At 39.6% G+C, this 13809-nt stretch overlaps 1 protein-coding gene across 1 annotated transcript in view; it reads right to left on the reverse strand.

Moving 5' to 3' along the window:
- The window catches only part of LOC140694018 (uncharacterized), a 229897-nt gene that overhangs the window by 25198 nt on the left and 190890 nt on the right, over positions 1 to 13809 (reverse strand). The gene's annotated exons all lie outside the window — the stretch shown is intronic.

The raw sequence follows: 13809 nt of genomic DNA on the forward strand, positions 1-13809 counted from the left end.
ACACAGGCTCAACTCCGAGCCTCAATTTGTGAACTTGGCCCCATTTTCTCACCTGTTTATTTGGTATCTGTTCTTCTGTAAGCTGCCTGAAGTGCTTCTTGGAACAAGTCAGAAGAATGAGTGGGTAGAGGAATGGACAGATGGACAGGTGAGAGATGGGCAGACAAACAGGGAGACTCCAAGAGAAGGGGAGCAAACAAAATTTCCTATGCAAAACCCTCTTCTAGTCAAGGAAGAAAACCATCACGAAGAAGTGTGAAGAGGCAGGTGGCTTAGGACTGTTTCCTGGATTCCATCAAATGTCACACCAAGAGATGAGAGGGTAGAAGTATAAATAATAAAAGAAAAAAAGCATGCATGTTTGAAAAATATATCTACATTATGTACTTTCTAAAGAATAGATTTATATCAGGAAGGCTCAATAACACAATCTTTGGGTATTTACAGAAGTGAGAATCCCATCTCCAATCCGCAAGACATCCCTTCGGAGCACTGAGGGTCTACACGGTGCGATCATAAAGCCGTAACCGCAAAAGCTGTGCTATCCTGCACTTACGAGGAACGAGCAGCTGTGCTTGGCCTGCCCACGCGCGTCGTTTACAACCCACAGCACCTCTACGGGGGAGGGATGACTAGCGAGCCCTGTCTCTGCAGGAAAGAAAAAAGTCCGGGAGAGGCTAAGCCGACCTACAAGTTCTCCATTTCACAGGACTTGTCACTCCAGAGCAGGACTCGAACTCGGCCCACGTTTGTAACCACAGTACTACCGTAATTTATGTGCTTTTTGTGTGTATAATACATTTGTTTCTGGCATGAAAGTGTATTTAATAAATGATCGGTTGTCTTGTATATTTCATTAGCTCACAATCTTTATATTTTTGAATTGTACTCTTCCCCTGGAGAAATGAACGGAAAGAGCAGTGGTCAGAATGAGGTGGGGCTTCATTCTTTATCTGTTACCTCATCTCATCCAAGTCCCCAAGCAGGGAGAAGGAGCAAATGTTCTCTTCATCTTTTAAAGAGAGGGCTCCAGTGATGGTGATTTATTCAACTCCAAAACTAAGTCTGGGGGAAGGGCACATGCAGCAACGAGAGCAGTATCACCTGTAGGAAGGCGAAAAGAGCTCAGGGGATGGCTCAATGGGTCAGCCTGATTTAATTTCAATTGATAATTCAATAACACACTCTAAAAATACTAGCATGCAATGGATTTGCTCTTTCTTGACATCTAGCAAGTTTCCACAGCCGACATGTAACATTATCATGAACTAGTGAAAAGAAGAGTCCACAGACAAGGAAAATCAATGCCACAGGCAGGCTGAAACCCAGGCTGGAGGAAAGGAAGAGAAAGGGCATATTTAAGAAGAGGGGAATGTCTGGGAAAAAGACATCATCACAAGGACTCTCAAGCGTCATCCAGCAATCATATAATCATTCTTTCAAGAGAGAGTTACTTAGGTCCTATTTTGTGCGAGATTTTACAAAGGGCAAAGAGAGACCACAGCGTCCATGGTGGCAGCAAGTTGCGGGGCTATAATACAATTCTAATCTTGGTACCTTGCACAATTGTCCTCAGTATAAAGGCAAACATTAAAGTAAAATAATACTATGTAAACCATACACATTGCTGAAATAAATTAAAGAAGACCTAAATACCTGGAAAGACAAACCACGCAAATTCCTGGATCACATGACAATATTCTTGGGATGGCAGTGCTCCCCAGAGTGAAGCACACATACAACGTGGTCTTGATCACAATCCCAGCGGGCTCCTCAGCAATAACTGACTAGCTTCTGCTACAATTCATATGGGAATTCGAGGGTCTCAGTAACCAAAACGTACCTGAAAGAGTAGAACAAAGTGAGAGGACTTGTAATTCTCAATTTCAAACATTACAACTGTATCTACAAGTGAGATTAGAGGCCATTTTTAAGGTATTATTGTGTTTATCCTTATTTTCTAAATTCTGTACAACGAATATACCTGTTAGAATAAGAAAAATAAAAACTAAAGTATCTTTTAAAACATGCACACCGATTCATTCATTGGGGAAAATTATTTTAACTATAAAGAGGTAAACAAATATCTAGTGAAAAAGGACTACTTAAAAACAAGTCTGCATTTACAATTTTCATAAATTGAAAACTGAAAAGCACAAACACATCAAATTTCTAGGGAGACTGGTGAAACATATTAATAATTATTTTCAAAAATTCTAATTGCACAATGAAAACACAAGAAAGAGAAAATCGTGATTGACAGGAAACTGCGAACACGTGGAGAGCAAAGGCCTTGAAATCACTGTTCCTTTAACTCTGCTACTAGCTCAATAGGAGAGGAAATTCCTCACTGAGGGGACAGTGGAATCCCATGCATAGGATAGGATACACAGTACAAACTGCAGTAGTATCGGGAGTGAATATGTTAGAAGAATTCTGAAGTTACAACATTGCTGAAAAACTATAAAAACACTGACAGACAGATTAAAACACACAGTCATACATATTATATAGAAACATGAACTCTGCTCCCATGTTGCATAGAAATACAAACATATTTGTTCATTTATGGGCACTGATTACTTTATCCCAGGTAGAATATTTCAACTAAAACAAATAATCAATATTACACTCCTATTGTCAAATGTACTTGATAACTTACTCTGCTATGTAACCATATGTGTCTAAGATAGATCTAAAATTAGTGAAAAAGAGCTTTGTATGGTTTCTTGAATTCTTCTCAAAATTCCAAGCTTAATTTTAAAATAGATCTGAGCAGTATTTCTAGATGATCTTTTCCCTTGTGAAATGAACAACACAGTCTGTTGTCAAAATTCTGTGCTTACAATGATTCACGAGCACCATATCCTCACAAAACTGCTGGACAGCAAGTCACTATCCAGACACTGTGACCAAATAAATGAAACAGAAGGAAGACAGTGATCCTATTCTGGAGGGCTTATAGTCTGTGTCAACACTGGGGTTTTTACTTGATTGGTTTGATTGGGTAGCAAAATAAAATCAATCAAGTACTTTCTTTGAGCATTCTATAAGTCATGACTGTTTTTAGTGTCATTAGCAGGAAAGACTTAAGCATGACTTGGTTAGGTCAACTAGCAACAATCATCACTGGAGAGTGAGTAATAAAGAAGTTAACTGATAGCAATGCTTCTGCCTACATGAGACCTAAAATAAATCTACACTGATATCCGAAAGGAAAATAAGGAGATGAGGTCCCCAATGAGAAAACAAACTAACAAGAAATCAAAAAATGAAAGTCATCTTCATTAACGATTCCAGGCAGTAGTGGAGCATGGTGGTGAAGATCACAAATGCTGGGGACAAACATGAGGGTCTGAAATCCCACAGCACTAGGTAGATGTGACACTGACATTTCAGTGAAATTTTCTGCATCTCAGTCTCCTATCCATAGACTGGGGACAACAACTGCACCCATCTCCTATAACGGTCCTAAGAATTAAGTTATTTTATATATAAAAGCTTAAATAAAATACCTCAGAGTTTAAATAATACCCCAAAAGCACAAGAAACAAAGAAAACAGAGACAAATTGCAGTTCATCAAAATTTAAAACTTTGCTTCAAAGGGCACCATCCAGAAAGTGAAACAACAACACAGAGGAGAAAATTTTTTCAAATCACTTATCTGGTAAGGAATTTGTATCTCAAAATGAAGAAAAAAAAACCCTACAACTCAACAATAAAAAGGCAACTCAATTAAAAGGTTAATAAAGTATCTGAAAAGGTATTTTTCAAGGAAAATATACAAATGTCCATAAAGCACAATGTAATGATGTTCAATAGCATTAGCTGTAAGGGAAATCAAGTCAAAACCACTAGGAGAAACCGCTTCACACTCACTACAATAGGGTATAATAAAAAAAAAGCGTAACAAGCACTAAAGAGGACACAGAGGAAGCGGAGCACGCAGCCCTTGCTGGTGAGGATGTAACACAGCGTGGCCACTTTGGAAAACAGCCTGGCAGGGCCTCAGAGAGTTGAACATTTCGTTTCTGACTTACCCAGCAATTCTGCTCTCTGGGCACACACGTAAGAGAACTGAAAACAAATATCCACATAAATAATACCACATGAGTGTTCACGGCGACATTACTCATCACAGCCAAAAACAGAAACAACCCAAATGCGTATCACCTGATGAATGGGTAAACAGTGGGGCCCAGCCATAGAGTGGAATGTTATTCAGCAATAGCATAGCATAGAATAGTGACTAAGGCCACAACATGAGCAAATATTGAAAACGTTACTCAGTGTGAAAGAAGTCAGTCACAATAGACGTTTCCACTTATATGAAGTGACTCGATTTACATGAAATGTCCAGCACAGGCAAATCCACAGAGAGAAAAGTGGCTCCTTGGGGCTGGGGGAGGATGGGGAAGATGGGAATGTCTGCTTATGCATACGGGGCATCCTGTTGGGGGGATGAAAATATTCTAAGATTGAATGGGATGCACAATTCTGGGCATAGAGTAAAAACCGATGTACATTTTAATGGGTGAATTGTATTAAAACTCTTAAGAACAAAAGGACCTTGGGCCAGTATCTTCCATAGTAAATGCAAATTGCTAACTTTTATTAGAGGAAAAAGAAACTGCTCTCAGCATGAAAGCAGGAGATCAGCAAATGTGAGTTAACCGAAATTGGACAAGAGCATTTCACTTGAAACAGTTGCTGAGTGTACACGAAATATTCAGAAATAGGAAAATCACCTTGACATCACGAGGAAGCATTCTGTTTCAAATACAGATCAAGGATTCGGCAAGCCCAGCTGCCAGAAATGACCAGAGAAGAAACCTGGTTTATAAAACTAGCACCAGAGACAACAAGGAATGGTGATGAGGAAAGCAGGCGGCAAATATCTGGAACAGTTCACTACAAATAATTTCTCCACCAAAAATTGAAAAATAAAATGAAAGTGATGAAATGCTCTGTTGACATCTCGAGAATGGGCTTCCTTCGGTGCTCGACTGTTCTGTAACCCCGATTGAGAGACTAAGGAGAATCAGCATGGCTCCTGGGGGTCCCCAAAGGACTGCCCACCAGCACGCTGACCACCATCACATCTGCCAGGTTTGAATTGCAGAGAAGAGACCAAGTTCTGAAAGGCACAGGAAATATTGACAAGGGAAGAAAACGCTGAGGTCAGTCCTGGGACAGAGGCCCTCTGAGCAGAGGCCAGAAGGCTGCAGGTGAACTGCAGTAGACCTGGGGCAGGAAGGGATCACGGGGGAGCATATCTCAATTCTCTTCTGTCTCTGCCTCCGGTAGGAGAGATAAAGCCTGCATCCTTCTCACCTGGAACTGTGGGTTCTGGCTGGAAGAAGTCTTACTGACAAGGAATCATTATTCAAGGCTCTGTGGAAAAAGTCAAGAAATCGAGAGGGATTAGGGAGCCATCTCCATGAGCCTCTCAAATGCTCCCATATTTATAGGGTATAATCCAAGGAAAACTTCGTTAACAGTTGTGAGATAGTAAGGAGGAAATTCGGGAAAGACAGGATGAGGCAGAGATTGTAGAATACACAATGAGTACAAAGGATTAGTGTATCTTTAGGGAAGTCATGGGGTGAGGGGAACAAGATACATTTTTAGATATGTTCATTAAAAAGCACACCACCAGACCAGCCAGGTCCTTGTTTTGGGGATAATACATTATCTAACAACACACAAGCCCAGCGTTTATAGCTGAGGGTCTCGGTCCTTGCTTTACAACCAGCAGAGTGCTATCTAAAACCTCAACTACACAAGCAAAGCATTGTCTCTGCTTTTTAAGGCAAGGAGTCTGGAGTGAGGATGCACAGGAACTTGCTTGTAAAGCAGTATCAAAGCATATTTTTTCTTCTTAAAATTCAGAGGCGACTGGGGTGTGTTACAATTTGTTAACCCAATCATCTGCTTCCACATGGAACCATTATGGAGGACACCCTAGGATGAAAATCCTGGATGTGGGTCTTTTCCTGCCATCTTCAGCCACTCTATCAGGGTCTAGGCACATCCGTGAATAACGATCCTACAGTACCACTCACTCTCTTAACTCCTGGTGATTGAAACTTAATTTTAGCTCTACACAACTTAACGTAGAAAAGTTTCAGCAATAAAAGATATAATATTCCATTTATATCTCATCATATTACTGATTTTCTGATTGCTCTAAGCTGCTTCTACTTGGTAAAGCACCTCATTCTGAAGCTGAATTCAGTAAATTCCATTGTGCATTTCTAGCCAGTTTGGGCTCGCTAACTTCTTTTGGTCAAATATCGATATACTTAATTGATTTCTTTGTTCATCAATTTCAACCAGGAGGAGAGGGAGTGTCACTCTTTTCCTCAGCCCACCCTCAACTCTTTTCCCATCAACTCAGGCCTCCTGAAAACAAAACAAAGTATTTTTTTCCCTTCTACTCTTTCCACAAACCCAACAGGAAACATCAGCCTGGAGAAAGAATTCAACACAAATGTTAAAACAAAAATCTATAAACCTGAAACAATACCATCTCCGAATCATGATACACAATGACATGAGATTAAGTGTGTCAGGCACAAAGCATGAGGGAGCCTGACTACCTGATTTCTATTCTTCAAAGGAAGGAAGGTTTTCGTATTTTTTATTATCATTCTTGGTCATCGTTTCTAATTATGCCAAAAAATAATTTATGAAATATTTATGCACTGCAATAACTGATTTTTATTGTATCAATTTTAGAAGGCATTCAGAGGGGATAGGAAAACCCACCTCTGTAAAAAATGCAAAATTTCTTCCCCTGTTAAGAACACGTATACAAAATGCAACAGAGCATTCAAATTCTTGTGGAGAGGAGCAAAAGACACAGAATCAAATCAAAGTCATTACAATGAGTCAATTTAAAATTCACTGGACAAACATGCTCAATGCATACAAATAATTTTAAAGGCACACTGCAAACCATTCACTTAATGATCTGCAGGCTAGAGGAAGAATTTCACTCTTTAACAGACAACAGAAATCAATAGGGTGCCCCACCAAACAAGGAGCAGTGAACAATCAGGTTTTTAACAGTTCTGAGAAATCAGCATATTCTAAAGATCAAAATCCAGAAATTTTAAACATTCATTCAAACCACAATGAAAAAAGCACTTAAAGAAAAAAAAAAAAAGAAAGTAAGCACATAGATCATTACAACAGAACAATGAGAATTTCTTGTACCGCTAGAAGAAAGAACAGGATATAGCCTTTTACTTGAAAAGAGACTACTTTTAAAAATAACTTCTAAAACACATTTCATCATTCATGTTGCATTTAAAAATCTGAGGTACATGTATCTGATCAGAAAAGCAATTCTGAGTAATAGTATGTTACAATTCAGTGCCAGTTTGCTTTAGAAGAAAAGAGAAAAGTTACTGTTTCTAATTCTGCACAAAGTTTAAAGAACCTCCCTGCCTCTATCTCCTCCCATTTCCTAAGCTCATGCTCCCTAATCCTTCTGAAACAAGTATGAGAAAGTCTTATTCCCAATATGCCAAATGACAACTGAATATCAATTTATTAGTGTAAATATATGCCAACACCTTGAAATGGAGGAGAAAGGTATCAGAAGTCTATATGGAATTTCTTTCTACCTTCCTGAAATCACACACACCAACGTTCACACAGACACAGACACAGACACAGACACATACCCCCTGGATTACTGGGCACTTCACAAGCTTAGTACTTACAACTTGTAGAAGGTAACTTTGTAGTTACTTTAAAATACAAAACTGTCAGCTTTTGAAAGCCTTCATCATCTGCTAAACCATCTAAATATCAAAGAGACCCAATTAGCCTTCTCTGTAGAATGTAATTTCCCTTGATGGCAAAATAGTCTCTAAGAAGTACTGGATCAAAGATTCGTGTTTATCACTACCTATGATCGTTTTTAAGCACATTAACAGATTCAGAAATGTATGTCTCAAAAACATTTATTCCTATTGAAATAGTATACGTGTTCAATTGTCTATACAGTGACTAGGTCCCATGATGGTGTTTAAGAGCTATTTTGTGTATAGCAATATTTACCTTCAAGTGCAGAAAAGGAGGGTGTGTATTACTCAGTTGTAGAGCACCTGCTTAGCATGCACAATGTCCTGGCTTCAGTCCCCAGTACCTCCAAAAAAAATAAATAAAAATAAGTGCATATTTAAAAATAAGAATAAAGTTATAAAAAATGCAGACTAAAAACCACTGCAATCTAGGTGCTACAATTATACTAAAAAAACAAGTGTTTCTATCAAATATTAACTATATGCCAATCACAGAAACAACCAAAAGTCACACCTGAAGCATCACGTGTGATTCTCAGCAACCCCACTAAGTAGACACGGATGAGAAACCCGGCTCTGCGGATGAGGAGACGGAGCTTGGAGGAGCCGGGGACGCTGACTGTCCTGCTCCCCGTGACACCGCGTCAGCCCAGGGCAAGCGCTGACAGAGCTGCACTGAGGGGACACCCAGCTGCATGGAACCTTGGGGCACTGGGGAGTCCCAGAAAACACTAAAAACTTTTCAGTGAAAAACCAGCTAAAATATATTACACTGTGCTGCATCCTTTAAACAGGGAAAGTGACTGAGACCTTTTTGATTCCTCCATGTCCTTTCTGCCATTATCAGTTACTTGCCCTCACAGTGCGACCAGTGATGATCTGGACCCCATATGAAGTGCACTCAGATGGAAGAGCTTTTAAAGCTGGTTTATGAAGTTTGTAAGACTGTCTATGACTCACAAAGGCGGTCATTCATCACTTCTCACCGGTGTGGACGTACCACCTGAAATCATTCCTTTCTGCTTTTTAAAATCCCTTCATCTACTCCAGACTTTTCAACAGCAAAGAAGTAGCTCAACCACAGACAGTGGACAGCTTTTCACCAAATGGACTCGAACAGCCCATGTGACAACCTGGAAGCCCTTGTCTTCTATTAAACCCACTTCCAGGTACTTCATCATTTTCTGATTGGTGGACTCGGCCTCTGACTGGCCTACTCAGAGAGCTCCCAACCTCACATCCAGGGGTGGGAGAGGACCATGCTGTTGGGGGAAATCAGTGAGGAAGCTGGACATCCTCCAGCCACGTCTGCACGGGTAGAAGTGCCTCAACGTGCTCAGAAATTATACCGTCATCATCCCTGGGCTCCCATGGACTGGTTTCACATTAACCAAGCTCATGAGACACTGATGCAAGAAAACCAGAAACTTAAATTTTTAATGTAACCGAAGACGTGAATCTATGAACCAGACTGAAATATCAGAGTTCAACCATGAGTACATTTTCTCCTCCACGGCCCAATCACGGGCAGGCAGGCAGTCACATGGCAAGCATGGACAGAAACGGAGCAGGAAGGGTTTCTAGATTAATTCAATGGACTATATTTCTATTATACGAACAGATCTACTGCCCAGAAGTCAATTAACGCCAATCACGGTGCACTCTCCGTGGACAGCGGCAAGAAATGACTATGAGCTCCTGTGTAACACTCCTTTCCTTGTCCTTTCTAGGCTAACTGATGCACAGAGGTATAAAGATTCAGGGATGTCGATAATGCTAAACACCCAAAGCCCATCTCTGGGAACCTCAAAACCAGACAGCCAGGGTTTAAATACCAGCTCTGCCAATTACTAGTTCTGTGATTTTGCCAACTTAATTACCCTCTGTGTGCCTCAATTTCCACACTGTAAAACTGGGATAACAATCAAACCTTCCTTACTCGCTTGTTGAGAAGATTGAAGGATTCATTTCTGTAAAATGCTCAGAAAAGAATGTAGCACATTTTGGGTGTTCAACAAATGTCAACTTAATATCAAATTGTTTTACAAGTCTCCCCTCTAATCATCTTATCTGTTTCCTGGCTAGCCTAAGTCCCAAATAAAATCCTTATTTCTCCTTTTACACACTCTTGGGGAGCACCCTTATGTTCCATCCAACCACCTGTTTAAACTGAGGGAGTGGATGTCTCCTAACCACTCCTCTGGGCCATGGAGGGTTCTTCTCCCTTCACACCCCTGGCCCCTGGCCCACAGCTAGCACTCATTACACTAACAGAGTGAGGTGTGAGTCCGGGGAGACAAGCAGGGCATGTGAAACCCTTCCTTTCACTCCAGTGTTGGTCACCATTGGGAAGCACGCGGGATGCTCAGCTCCATGTCAGGAAAGCCCTGTGCATGAAAGGGCAGGTCTTCTCAAGGGAAGGCTTGCTGTGGCCCAGAGCTACATGGGACAGGGTGAGTCTGTATTTCTGGGACACAGTATCATGACACGCATTTTCCCACAGCCTTGAAGTTCATGGAGAACGTGGCTTCATCAGTAACAAAGAAGACATTTATTGCCTGTATACTCTTTTGTGTCATCTCTCAGTAGGCTGCTGGAGACAACATATGTATAAGTATTGGATCTCCTTAAACCCCAAAATATATGAAGTAACAAATAATTCTGTGGCTTAACGTTGGTTTAGGGCGACTGTGTAACAGTTCTGATTCTGCTGATGCTAAATTATGGGTATAGGAACTATGGAACCTCCTCAAATATCTTTCATCATAAAACCATCTCTTCTTATTTTCCTGTTTCTTAGTAATTGCCAAAGACTCTCAAATGATGGCTTCACACAAAACAGCAGCTAAAGTTTAAGAGCCCTCTTGACATACACACTGTGGTAAACACTGCACATAATTTCTAATTCTCACAATTCTACAAATCAGATACGAATGTCCCCATCTCATAGACGAGGGAAAAACTCAAAACGAACTGACTCAGGCTCAAGTGGCTCAGTGGCAGCGCGTGCAGGCAAACCATATCAAAAACTACACCCCTTCGTATATGTACCAAATCTCCTACCACCAATTAACACACAGCGGCGGGGTCAAAACTCAGGGAACTCAATACACTTTTCACCTTTAAGGTCGTCCAGATGCCGCTTCTAGCTGTTTTATAAAATCCCGGCTCACTGGTTTCTAACACTAGAAGAAAAGCCCGATTTTCCCATTGCTTGCACAGCAAGTCTGAAATGTTCACAGTGAGATGACAGAATAAATCTAAGATATAAGCAGAATAACTTTTCCAGTTAGACAGACATAATGGACATTGGGCTATTCTGAAGCATTAAGTAAAGTAATCAAAATAAAATAACGTTGTTTAAGCCTCCTTTTACAAACAGGAAAGTTAAGACTGTAAGTAGGTGCAACAGTGCCACCTATGGGTAAAATGACCTTCCAGGTTACCAGGAAAGATGCAACACAAAAATTGCCTGTAGGATCAGTAACGAGAATCAGATAAATAAAACTTATATAGCACATGCTGCACTTTGATTCGGGGGAAAGGAGGGATATTCAGTATTTAATCTGATATTGCTAATACTCCTGAATATAAACAGAAGATATAGGCTCATGGAAACTCATCTTAGAAGAGGAAAGAATCCAGTTCAGCCACTTCATTTTACAGGAGGGGAAACTGAGACATGGGATCTGTCCTCCTGGCAATCAGCAGCAAAGTTCTCCTATGCCTCATGTCTTGCACTGTAGCAAAAACCAACAGATCTGTACTAGGCCTATATTCATAAAATTCACGTTTGTATTTTTCCAACAGTAGGTTATCTAAGTATCTTGCAAAATACTAAAAGAGACAGGATATCATACAATTTTGTTGCCATACAAAAACATTTATTTACATAATAAAACAGCATGAGCTTTATTCTCTCTATTAAAAAAGTGACATGTCAAATCAATGTTTTGATATTTTAAACCTGTTAAGAATGTAGAAAAAAATCAAAATTTTCTTTAATCACAAAATAGAGGAGCTTATTCCCTGAAAATGATCAATATGGATTTTACTAAACTTAACGGATCTGGTCAGAATCCCATGAATTTAAATGTCTGAGTGGATGGTTACACGGCAACATAAATTCTGATTTGTAACAATACATATTCTGTGTAAGTAATCTTCAAGGTCATCTGATTAAGGCAATTTAACTAGTCCCTGTCTCATTAGAATGATACAGATTTCATTAAAACTTCATACTACACCAAAAAAAAAAAATGAATCCTTGTTACTTTAAACCATATTCAAATATATCATACAAATACATATTGAATATGTATCAGAAATAAGCGACACTCTTTAGTATTCAGAGTTGATCCTTCTAAAATATCTGTCATTGTGACAGCACACTTTTATTAAGCACCTCTTGGGTTCTTTGTATACAAGGCATCTACCTCTCACAGTCAGACAAATTAAACGATATTACTCAAATTTCACAAATGAGGAAATGTACTTAAGCCATGAAAATAAAGTACATATTCATCAACAGGAAAGAAAAGAGTAAAGACTTTTCTTACAATATTCACTGACAATATTTTCTTCCATATTAAAACTACATAAAACCAATTCAGTCTTTGTAAGTATATCTGTCAAAAAGGGCCACAAGAGAAAAACAAGCAACATCATTAGCAGTGGTTGGACTTTAAGAGCTCACTTCTCTTTTGCACTATAATTATTTTTAATGTTTTGTTTTTAGTGCTTACAGAGCACTAAAATAAAAAAATAACTTTTTATGTAATTACCTGAGAATTAAAAATTTGTGAAAATTAACAATTTTAATTTCTGCTACTCTGTCTCAACTTCTCAATGGTGTCTCTCCTTTCAAGGCCTCATCAGTCTGAGATCACTAAACTCGGCCGTTTATGGAGTCACAGGTGTTCGGGTAACCACTTAACGGGAGGCTGATAAGAGGAGCAATTAAGAATGCATTCTGTGCAGCCTGGGTTCCAGCACCGAGCTAGCCACAGCCTGCTGCGTGTAATTTGGGACAAGCTGCTCCATCTCTCAATCCCTCAGCTGCAAAAAAGGAGACACTGATACCTACAATCAAACACCTGCTATGAATTAAAACATGAGGAAAACATTTTAGCCTTAGGTAGGTGTCCACTCACAGTGAGTTTGGTCATTATGATGATGAGGATGGCTGTTAACAAATTAAGCTAGACCAAACAGGAGAAATCCCCTTAAAGGAGAAACATTTTAAGTCAATGAGCATTTCTTTTTGGATGAATTGTAGAATATTCTAATGATTTTTTAATAAACCAAATTTTGTCCATTAATTATAGATTTACAGGTTCATGGACAATTCTCCAGAAAAAGAATTAGAGGCCTCTTACCTCTGTAAACTAAGAAAGTAAATTTTAACAAAAATCACGGAGGAGATTATACCTCATTTGGGAGAGTAAGTGCTTAACATGCATGAGGCACTCAGTTCAGTCCCCATTAACTCCATTTAAAAACATGGTTTTTTAGGAAATGGAAAATTAAAGCAAAAAGATGGAGGAATACAGAATTTTTTAGAGACTCATCTCAGATTTAAGATGGGGAAGAAACCATCCATTTCTCAGAAGAAATCTTGAGGACTATGTAAACTGGATCTGAGATGTCTAGTCCTTTAACATTATTCAAGAATTCATATTACCAAGTCTTAAAATTACCTGATAACGCACAGTGGTGATACTGATCATAACAGCTTCCATCACGGATCGAGCTCCGGCTAGGACTGCTCTGTTCTGACATCTCTGCCCCTCAGGCCTCACCAGGCTGAGAGCACTAAATTCGGTCATTCAAGAGCATCTTTTGTAAGTCCTCCATTTGTGCTTCTGACTCTCCCCTCACCAGCTCCTCTGAGGGAAGCACTGTTATCATCTTTCCCACTCACAGATAAGGCCACTGAGGCACAGAGACTAAACTCGTTCCAGGTCACATTGGCATTAAAGGAATTCTGTA

This window comes from Vicugna pacos, unplaced genomic scaffold (assembly GCF_048564905.1).
Source record: "Vicugna pacos unplaced genomic scaffold, VicPac4 scaffold_20, whole genome shotgun sequence".
Classification (NCBI taxonomy): Eukaryota; Metazoa; Chordata; class Mammalia; order Artiodactyla; family Camelidae; genus Vicugna; species Vicugna pacos.